General features: G+C 38.3%; 1 pseudogene; it reads left to right on the top strand.

Annotated features, from left to right (window-relative positions):
* The first annotated feature begins 5,790 nt into the window (after window positions 1-5,790).
* Window positions 5,791-7,455, top strand: LOC102013951 (annotated as a pseudogene).
* The last annotated feature ends 1,680 nt before the right edge of the window (window positions 7,456-9,135 follow it).

The raw sequence follows: 9,135 nt of genomic DNA, 5'->3' as shown, positions 1-9,135 counted from the left end.
CCATCCAGGTTTTAGGTGAACTCAGTGGGAGGAGTAGGAAAAAATACATCTACCTATCTTCTCTGATGAGGAAATCCTGGTGGTAATTTGACTCCATGGTCTATGTTCCCCTTCACACTAGTACAACCCCACTTTTGCTTGGGAAGCCAGCGTGCCAAAGCACAAACCCTGACTTCCTTAGTTCCTCCAGCCTGTGAAGGTGGGCATACAATCAAGTGTTAGCCCATGCTAAAAGAGCTAGAATGTTCCTGGGTACAACTTTGTGAAAAATTATTATTCTCCTAATAAAAAGAGATGGGAAGGCATGCTTCTTTCCCCTTCACATTCTACCCTTTCTTTCTGTGTACAATGGGAAATGGTGCTTGGAGATGTAACAGTTATCCTGCACACAAGAGAACAAAAGCCACCCACTAGGACTGGTGGAGCAGGACGCCAAAAGGAGCCTGAGTCCTTCCACAACTCTCTGTACAGCTGTACCAGCCTCAAACTTCCCACTTAAAGAGGGTTTATATTATTAAAAGCAAAACAAAATCCTATTGTCTTAAGTCGTGCTATTGTTTTCTATATGCTGGTTGACTTTCTGCTGAGCTCAGTAAACAGGAGCCTATGTTTTAACTACTCTGCTCTTTTCCATCCAGTTTGGAGTCTGGCCGACTTCCTCAAAATTCAGCTCCTTGCTCTTTTACTAAGATGACTTCCTTGTTCCTCCCATAAAAGAGAAGTTCTGCTTGGCCACTCTTGCACCAATTATCAGTGCTCTCTCACTGAAGCATTTAATTTTTGATTGTGTTTTCTTCACTGGCCAACTTCTTCAGGGCAAGCATTATCCTCACTATCAGGTACAGTGCCTGGAACATTTTGGCTGTTTAACAAATGGCTATCAAGTAGACAGATAAATAAAGTTTTCTACATTATGTCTGTGTCATTGTGACTTGTACTTATCATTTATAACTCTTTGCCAAGTAATCAGCTTCATAAGATATAGCTGTGTTGACATATTTTGCCTTTCTTGGTACTGTTGGAAATAATTGAGATACTAGGAGAAATTACTGCCAAAGTTGTATTAAATGTATTTAATTAAAGTTAAAAAGCATTAATTCATCTGTTCTCTATGAAGTTGGCAACCCCACTCCTCCCATGGTACTAAATTTTGGATGTCTATAAATATTTTGTATCTAGAAACTAGTGTACAGAGCCTGAGGGTATCGGGTAGCTTCTTGGACAGCTTTTCTAGTTCTCCTGCCTCCCTAATGTTCTCATGTGATAAATGAAATTGTCCTTCTGGGGCCCATCTTGGAGTCACTATGTGCTTACTGTGTGGCTGCCTATGCAATGCTAGGCTGCCTTTATGACCATCCCAAGCCCTCCCTGTGCCTGAGAAGAGATGAGCCACCTTCCCTTTCTGCTGATGTGTCATCTTTTCTTTCCACTAATGAGCACTATTTCTCCTCCTTCCCCTCCTGGAACTCCTGGGTGAGTTTATTTGAGAAGATAAAATGAGTTCCAGGGAACTTTCAAGGATGGAGCCCTTACAGAACTCTCAGGACAAATCTCACTGAGCATCCTGAGGACAGGGGTACAGATATGAAAGTCTTCTGAAACAGAGCATTTCCCTTAAGAGAAATTTAGTAAACTCTGGTGTGTTTGAGGCAAATGTGACTAATATGCTGACAAAATCTATACAATAAACATAATTTCATGTACTTCTTTTGGTCAAAGTAGAACTGAAAGTAGGAAATATATATACATATATGAAAATTATTTCCTACCCACAAGTATATAAAAACAAAGAGATTACAATGCTAACAGAAGGCAGATCCACATAGTGCTGCATTTGAAACAAAAATGTCAATTACATAAATAAAATATCAAAATGGGGCTGGATTTGGAAATTCCAAAGTGAGATAAAAATATTATATCCTAACATAAAATAAAAAGTATGGTGTGGTAAGAAAGGCATTATGATTCAATAGACAAGAACTAAGATTTTGAGTATATATTTAATATTATGAACTTCCAGTTCTAAAAATATATTTAGTATTTCACATTAACTAACATATAACATTTACTCTGCCTTCATCATAGGGTTATTGGAAGTATAATTAATATATGTGACAATACTTTGATATTTCTAAAGCACCACAAGTTGTGCTTTTATCTGAAATAGTTTTTTTTTTAAAAAAGGAAATTTTCCATGTGTGGTGGTTCACACCTATAATCCCAGCACTTGGGAGACTGAGGTAGAAGGATTGCCATGAGTTTGAGATCAGCCTGGGCTATGTAGTGAGTTGAAAGTGAGCTTGAACTACATAGTGAAACTTTGTCTCCAAAAACCAACCAACCAAAAAAAAAAAAACAAAACAAAAAACAAAGAGTGAATTTTAAATAATAATTGAGTTAATAACCAGCACTAGAAAAACTTAAAAATCAAGTTTCAGTTGGTTGGGTTGGTGTTAAATGTAAAAATGTTGAAAAAATAGTTCATGTTAAATTCATGCTAGTATTTATGTAAAAAATATTGCAACAATGCTTCTTAGAGAAGGACTGTCACGAGTAACTTGTATATTGTTAAAAGTTTAGAATTTAAAGGTACAAGGATGTTATTATAATAAGAATAATGGTGTCAGGAGGACATGGAGAAAGAGCTCCTGTTCCAACCTGTTACTGCTCCTCAGCAGTAAAAATACAATTTAGTTGCTTCTTCTGATATTTTTCAAAATGTATTTCTAATATTATTTAGTGACTGGATGACTTTTAGATTCTATCACTTATTGTTCTCTAGTAAAATTGAAGAATTCTCTTTTTTAAATCCTTCCTATCACACTCCCATTTATCTCCAGTTATCCCACCAAATTCTGAGGAGAAATCATTGGTCATTGTTTAAATAATTTTGCTTATTCAAATATATTTATTACAGAGCACAGTCATGCTTCAAGTTACAACTCCTCCTTTGGAGCCTTTTCTATTGTATAATAATGGGCCAACTCTTCCACGCCCCATTTTCCAACTCAGCATCTTCAACTTTTACCTTTTTCCCTGTAGGCTTTATGCTCTTTGCACACTGTAGTGTTTCCAGCAGTACTGTACCTGTGACTTTGGTCTCTCTATGTTGTCTTCTGACTCAGTCCCATATTTCCTGAATTCCATCTTTTGCTTTTTAAATTTATTCACAAATTTTCTGAAGAGACTATTTCAGAACCTTCTGTGAAAGGAATCATGGAAGTGATTGTTTCAGAAGAATCACATATGAAAACGCCTTGATTTTCTTCCATTCTCATGTGTAATCAGAATTCGGCTGGGTAGAGTTTTGGGCTGAAAGGAACTTTTCCTCAGAATTTTAAAGTACTCTTTCTAATGTTATTTAACATTTAGCACTGTTTGTAAGAAATATTTCTACTCCTGTGTTCATCTCTAGACACTTCAGGAGTTTTCTGTTCCATCTATTAAAATCTTATAATGCTGTGCTTTGGTGTGGATATGTGCATACTATGTGCTGAGTAGTAGCTAGACCTCTCTTTTTAAACATCTATATTTTTTATTTCAGGGAAATTCTCTTGATTTCTACATTTAAAACTCTCCTCTGAAATTTTTTCCATTCACTATAGAACTGCAATTTCTTTTTTTTTGTTTGTTGTTTTTTTTTCTGGTACCGGGAATCGATCTCACGACACTGCACTTGCCAGGCAGATGCTGTGCTGCTGAACTAAATCCCCAGCCCCTAGAACTGCAATTGCTTGAATGTTGAATTTTCTAGATTAATTTCTTTGTCTCTTAATTTTTGCTGGGAGTTTTGCATTCTTCTCCTTCCTGTATATTTTATTTCCTTAACAGGATCTTTCAAAACTCCTAATGCAATATTTAAAATAATTGTATTTAACATTATAAAGAATGATTTGTTTGCTTGTTATTTTTTCTGCTCCAAACTATGGTAGGCAGAATTCCAAAACGGTCTCCAAGATCTCTGGCCCCTCGTATAATCATCCGCTACTGAAGGTTGGAGAACATTGTGATGGGATCCATTCTCTTGATTACATTATGTTATGAAGGAGATGATTTTGCACATGTAACTGAGGCTGGAAATCAGTAGACTTTCCATGAGTAAGAGGATGTACTGGTTGAGACAAATAGTCAAGTGCATGCCTCTTATGTCAGTGACAGAAGTCAGAGAGCTGTGCTCCGGGTGGTTGGAGGAAAGTAACATTCCGTTTGTAAAGTGAACCACTTGCCTATAGGGGCTACCTGGAAGGAACTATGGCTGGCCTGTAGGAAATGAGAGCATGCTCCAGCCAACAGCTAGCAAAACTCAGGGTTCTGAGTCCTATGACTACAAAGAAAGGAACACTGAAACCAAAGCATTGGTTTGGAAGTGAAAAAGAATGTCCAGTGAGATCCAGCTGTGGTCAGCATCTGAGTGCAACCCTGAGAAGGCCTGCACAGAAACATGATGTGGTCACTGTGTGCAGCAAGCCACACATTTGTGGCTGTGAGTTGCACAGCAGTAGACACTAAGACACATAGCAACTTGTTCTTGTTTTGTGGATGCAATATCTTTCTCATCCCCTGCTGAAAACATGCATATTAGTTTTTTTGTTCCTGTATTACTTACATTTTTCTTTTACTATTTTAGGTTCCTTGTTGAATCAAAAGTTCCTTTCAAATAGTCCTTATTCGGGGCTGGGGATTTAGCTCAGCGGCAAAGCGCCTGCCTGGCAAGCGCAAGGTCATGAGTTCGGTTCCCGGTACCAGAGAAAAACCAAAAAAAAAAAAAAACCAAAACAAAAAAAAAACAAATCAAATAGTCCTTATTCTTAGTTTTTCTTATGTTTAAATGTGAGGCACTAAAGAAGGGGATCAGGCATCTGCAGGAGGCTTTCTGACCAGGAAGTTTCCGTTTTGGTTGGTAGGAGCAGGTATATGAACATCTTTTTTCTGTACCTATTGAATTTCTCAGTATAGAAGTGTTTGATCTCTTGCTAAGTGCTGAATTCTAACTGCTAGAATTTTGCTTGTGAGAAAGAGAAAAACCTGAGCGTCTGACAAGCTCATAGGTTGACTGCTGTTGAAGAGTTTATGTGAAGACATTGTTATGGACGAAAATCTTCACCACACCCAGCAGATCAGAACAAACCAACATGGAGTCACTAATGCTAAGGCAGATCCTCAAACAGAACAGTTTTTCTGGAAAAGAGGAAATTCACAGCAACCAATCAGAAACAGCTTTTTCTACCTGAATCAGGAAAGTCCCTCTGCTGTAATCCTTACCAGAAAAATGACTTAAGTACACTAATGTTCACTGGTCCTTTTTTTTTTTTTGTGTGTGTGTGTGGTTGTTGTTTGTTTCCTTGTTCTCACCTCTGGAAACCATTTTACCATTCCCAATGAATCTCATTACAGTTCATAGAGATCTTTAAATTTGTTCTAATTTTATATTTTGACACTACCAATTAATTCCTAATTTCAGTCTTAAGTCACAAAAATAACCTCAGATCTCACCTTGCCTTTGGTAGATTTTTGGATACCATTGTTGTGTGTCTGAATCATTCCTTCATGAGGTGACTCCAAACAAAGCTTTTCTCTGTGAAGTCTGAAGGGTGCCATGCACGATATGTGTGGTGGGTCTCTATCACTTCCTCTTGTCTTTAACATCAACCAGTTCTCTCCAATGCTTTCTATTCCTTTCTATACATGATTCAGACTATCAGAGTCACAAAAATTGATAAGTAATTATCATTTTGAAAATGGAAATTAAGAGAGCAAGGACATTCCAGGTCAGGCACTGCTGGTGTAGACATGGGCGTCACTGGGTCAGCCCTGCCCTCTGCTGGGTCACCAGACTTGCCTGGCTGCCTTACTGCTCAGGACTGGGCTTCCTTTAAACCCGGGTTTCTTCTTATTTTCAGGTGAGCTGTCCTGGGTTTACATCTTTACTTGACAAAAATGAGCAGTTGTGCAGCCTTTGGTATCTTTACTGGGAAAACATAACCCACAAGCAAAAAGTTTACAACCTCAAAGGCAAAACTTTTTCATGTGAGAGACTAAGAATTTTGCAGTCATTTATTCCATCCTTTCTTCTCCAGACATTTGATACCAAAAACTTGCAATCAAAGATCTCTTCATCTTTATAGATAAAGTCACTAATAAGATGAAAGATCTGTCAACATCAACAGCAACACTGCAGCCCACCTCTATGGCTACAAGGTTTCCCATCTGATTGCCAAGCTGAGGACAAGGGAAATGGAATCAAGACAGTTATCATCAACATGACTGATATCACAAAGACACTTAATCAGCCTCCCATTACTTTGGTTGTGAGCTGAGACCACAGACCCAGTTTGATATAAAGAATGATTGATACATTGCCAGTGGATCTTGTGGGGCAAATAAGCTGGAAGACATGTTGGATGAATTCATTAAAAAGTTTGTTCTCTGTCTTGAGTGTGAGAATCCTGAAATGGATCAGCATCTAACTCTGAACAAGTAAACAACTGGTAATTCTTATAAGTCCTGTGGCTATGGAGGCATGCTTGACACAAATCATAAATGTTGTACATTCATTCTCAAAAACCCACCTGAGAATAGTGATCATGGTACAGGGCAGAAATAAAAGGAAAAGAAAAAATATAAAAGGCAAAGACAAAGAAAATGGGTCAGTATCCAGCAGTGAGACAACACCTTCACCAACCCCAAGCAAAATTAGTCCTCCCCACATACTGTGGAAGAAGAGGAGGAAGACAGCTGGGGTAGGGTACAGCTGAGGAAGTTCAGAGGCACAGAATGGGTGAAATCAGTGACCATGCAGAAGTCCCAAAACTCTGATGATTTGGAAAGAACCCTGGAAGACTGTGTGAATATTCTATTTGCTTTTGTTAAGGTGAAGAAAGCAGAGGGCATTATTCATCATCTGACAAAGAAATTGCTGCTGAAGCAGAAAGACTAGATGTAGAATTCATGGGCTCTATTCTGACTGAAGTTCTTTTTCATGGGAAGATTAGAGAACAAATTAAGAAGTGCAGATGCCGGTTCCTGAGATTATGTTACAGTAACAAAACAGCTCAGTGGTACCTTCTTGCATATACTTGCCCCACTTGTACTTTTAGGGTTGTGTGCACTGCACACATGTTTTGGAGTAAGTGGTGGTGCTGTGCCAAGCTCAACCCCTCTCCAAGATCGCATGTATCTTGAAGGAAATGTATGACACAGTCCTTTTAGAAGAGGAGGTCATTATCAGCTGGCCAGAAAAGGCCCCTAAGAATGAAGTTTTGAAAGCACTTGCCAAAGATTCATGTCCAAGTGACCATTTATAAAATGGTTGAAGGAGTCAGAGGAAGAACCTTGGGATGGTGATGAAGATGAGGATGGCAACATTGAGGTGGTATATTTGGAGATGCCAGCATGCCAAAAGCTGAAACTGTGAAGTTGTACAAGGATGATGACATTGATATTGATGCCATTTAAAAGGATAGGTGCAACCTAATTTACCCATGTAATGCTGCAAATTTTTCTAGTTTATGAGACAGAAGTGCAATGTGCATATATGAAAGCTAAAATGGCTTAATACCATACTACACTTTATACCAAAAATCAGTTACTATGAGTGATCTGTAATTAAGCACAGTGAGATATCTAGGGAGTCCATACAGTAACTGGATCTAGTTAGCTGATTTATAGCATGTTTCTTTTGAAGAAAACTAGTGGTGAGTATATTGGATCACATTTACAGTTATAACAATAAAGATTTAGTTTTGGTCATTCTTCAGACTTTGGGCTCTGAATGGCACTAAGTAACTGGCTCCTGTTTAAAAAGTTGCACCATCATGTATCCTGATTGGGTCCATTGGAGCCTGGTAGAGAACTGCTAAGTGCTGAGACTACACAGAGGCATTCGGCAGAGTGGAAACACAGGCTAGCTTGGAAATACTTTATTCAGCCGCTTAGAAAGACAGTCTTTTCAATGTTTGATCTCTAGTCCCTCAAATTGGCACATGGTAATTCTTGTGTTGAGCTAGAGTGATACTCAGACAATGCAACATCTTAACTGAGAAGTAAAAAGGACCTGAGTGTCCTATAAATAATTTTTTGTTTTGAGACAGAGTCTCACTATGCAGCTTAAGCTGGCCTTGAGCTCACTTTGTAGCCCAGGCTTTGAACTCGCAAAGATCCTCTTGCCTCAGCTTCCTGAGTGCTGGGGTTACAGGAGTGCACCACCATGCCCAGCTCTACAAATAAGTTTTAAGAACAAGTTTTAAAACTTGGAATTGTGGTTTTTAGTTTGCATATACTTGCCCCACTTGTACTTTTAGGGTTGTGTGCACTGCACGTTGGGTGACCAGGGAAGTGATATATTGATGAATAAGTGTTCTTCTATGTATATGTAGTGGAGAAAATTCAGACTTTTAGGTGTGAAAATTTATGGTTTTTGTATGGGGGGAATAGCTGCACTTAATCTCCAGGAAAAGCTGAGCATAGTTTTTCAACTTTTATCCTTAAGATTTAAATTATTATGATATCAAAATGTTTAGTTATATAATAAAAAAGAAAAAATATGTATGTTTTTCCTAGTGTTTACAATAATAGAAGGATCTCAACTGTGAGGAAGGTCAGACAAATTCAATTTTTATTATGGTTTGGAATATGGATCTTATCAGTATGGATTATTTCACGCATTCATGCCTTTGAGGATAGCTATAAAAATGTTGACCAACACTAGGGACAATCAATTGACACAACTCCTTTCCCTTACAGAGGTCACTGTCCAGCTGGAGGCACCTAAATACCTAGATAAGAGCCATTTTGCCATTGGCAACCAGCGATTCTCATCAGCATTTCCACTCACTGCTCACTCTCCCTAACCACCCCAAATGACCAGAATTCCTAATATGGTGGACTTTAAGCTGCTGTGGTTAGGGAAACTCTTCTCCTGGGTAATGTTAGTGTCACAACGTGACACTAACAGCTCATGTTAACAGTCCAGGGGGCAGGGGTGATTTGCATAATTACTGTAGAAATATTAGGTGTTGTCTTTACCTTCTCTATGAGACAGAGGAATAGCACCAAAAACTGAAATAAAGTCTTTAAAAGTGTTCTGATAATTTAAAAGAAGTTATGGCTCCACACTAAGAATTCATAAATACAAAA

Source organism: Chinchilla lanigera, unplaced genomic scaffold, assembly GCF_000276665.1.
Source record: "Chinchilla lanigera isolate Chin_1 unplaced genomic scaffold, ChiLan1.0 scaffold00101, whole genome shotgun sequence".
NCBI lineage: Eukaryota > Metazoa > Chordata > Mammalia > Rodentia > Chinchillidae > Chinchilla > Chinchilla lanigera.
Note: the sequence above shows the minus strand (reverse complement) of the source record. Positions and strands in the feature narration are given on the sequence as shown.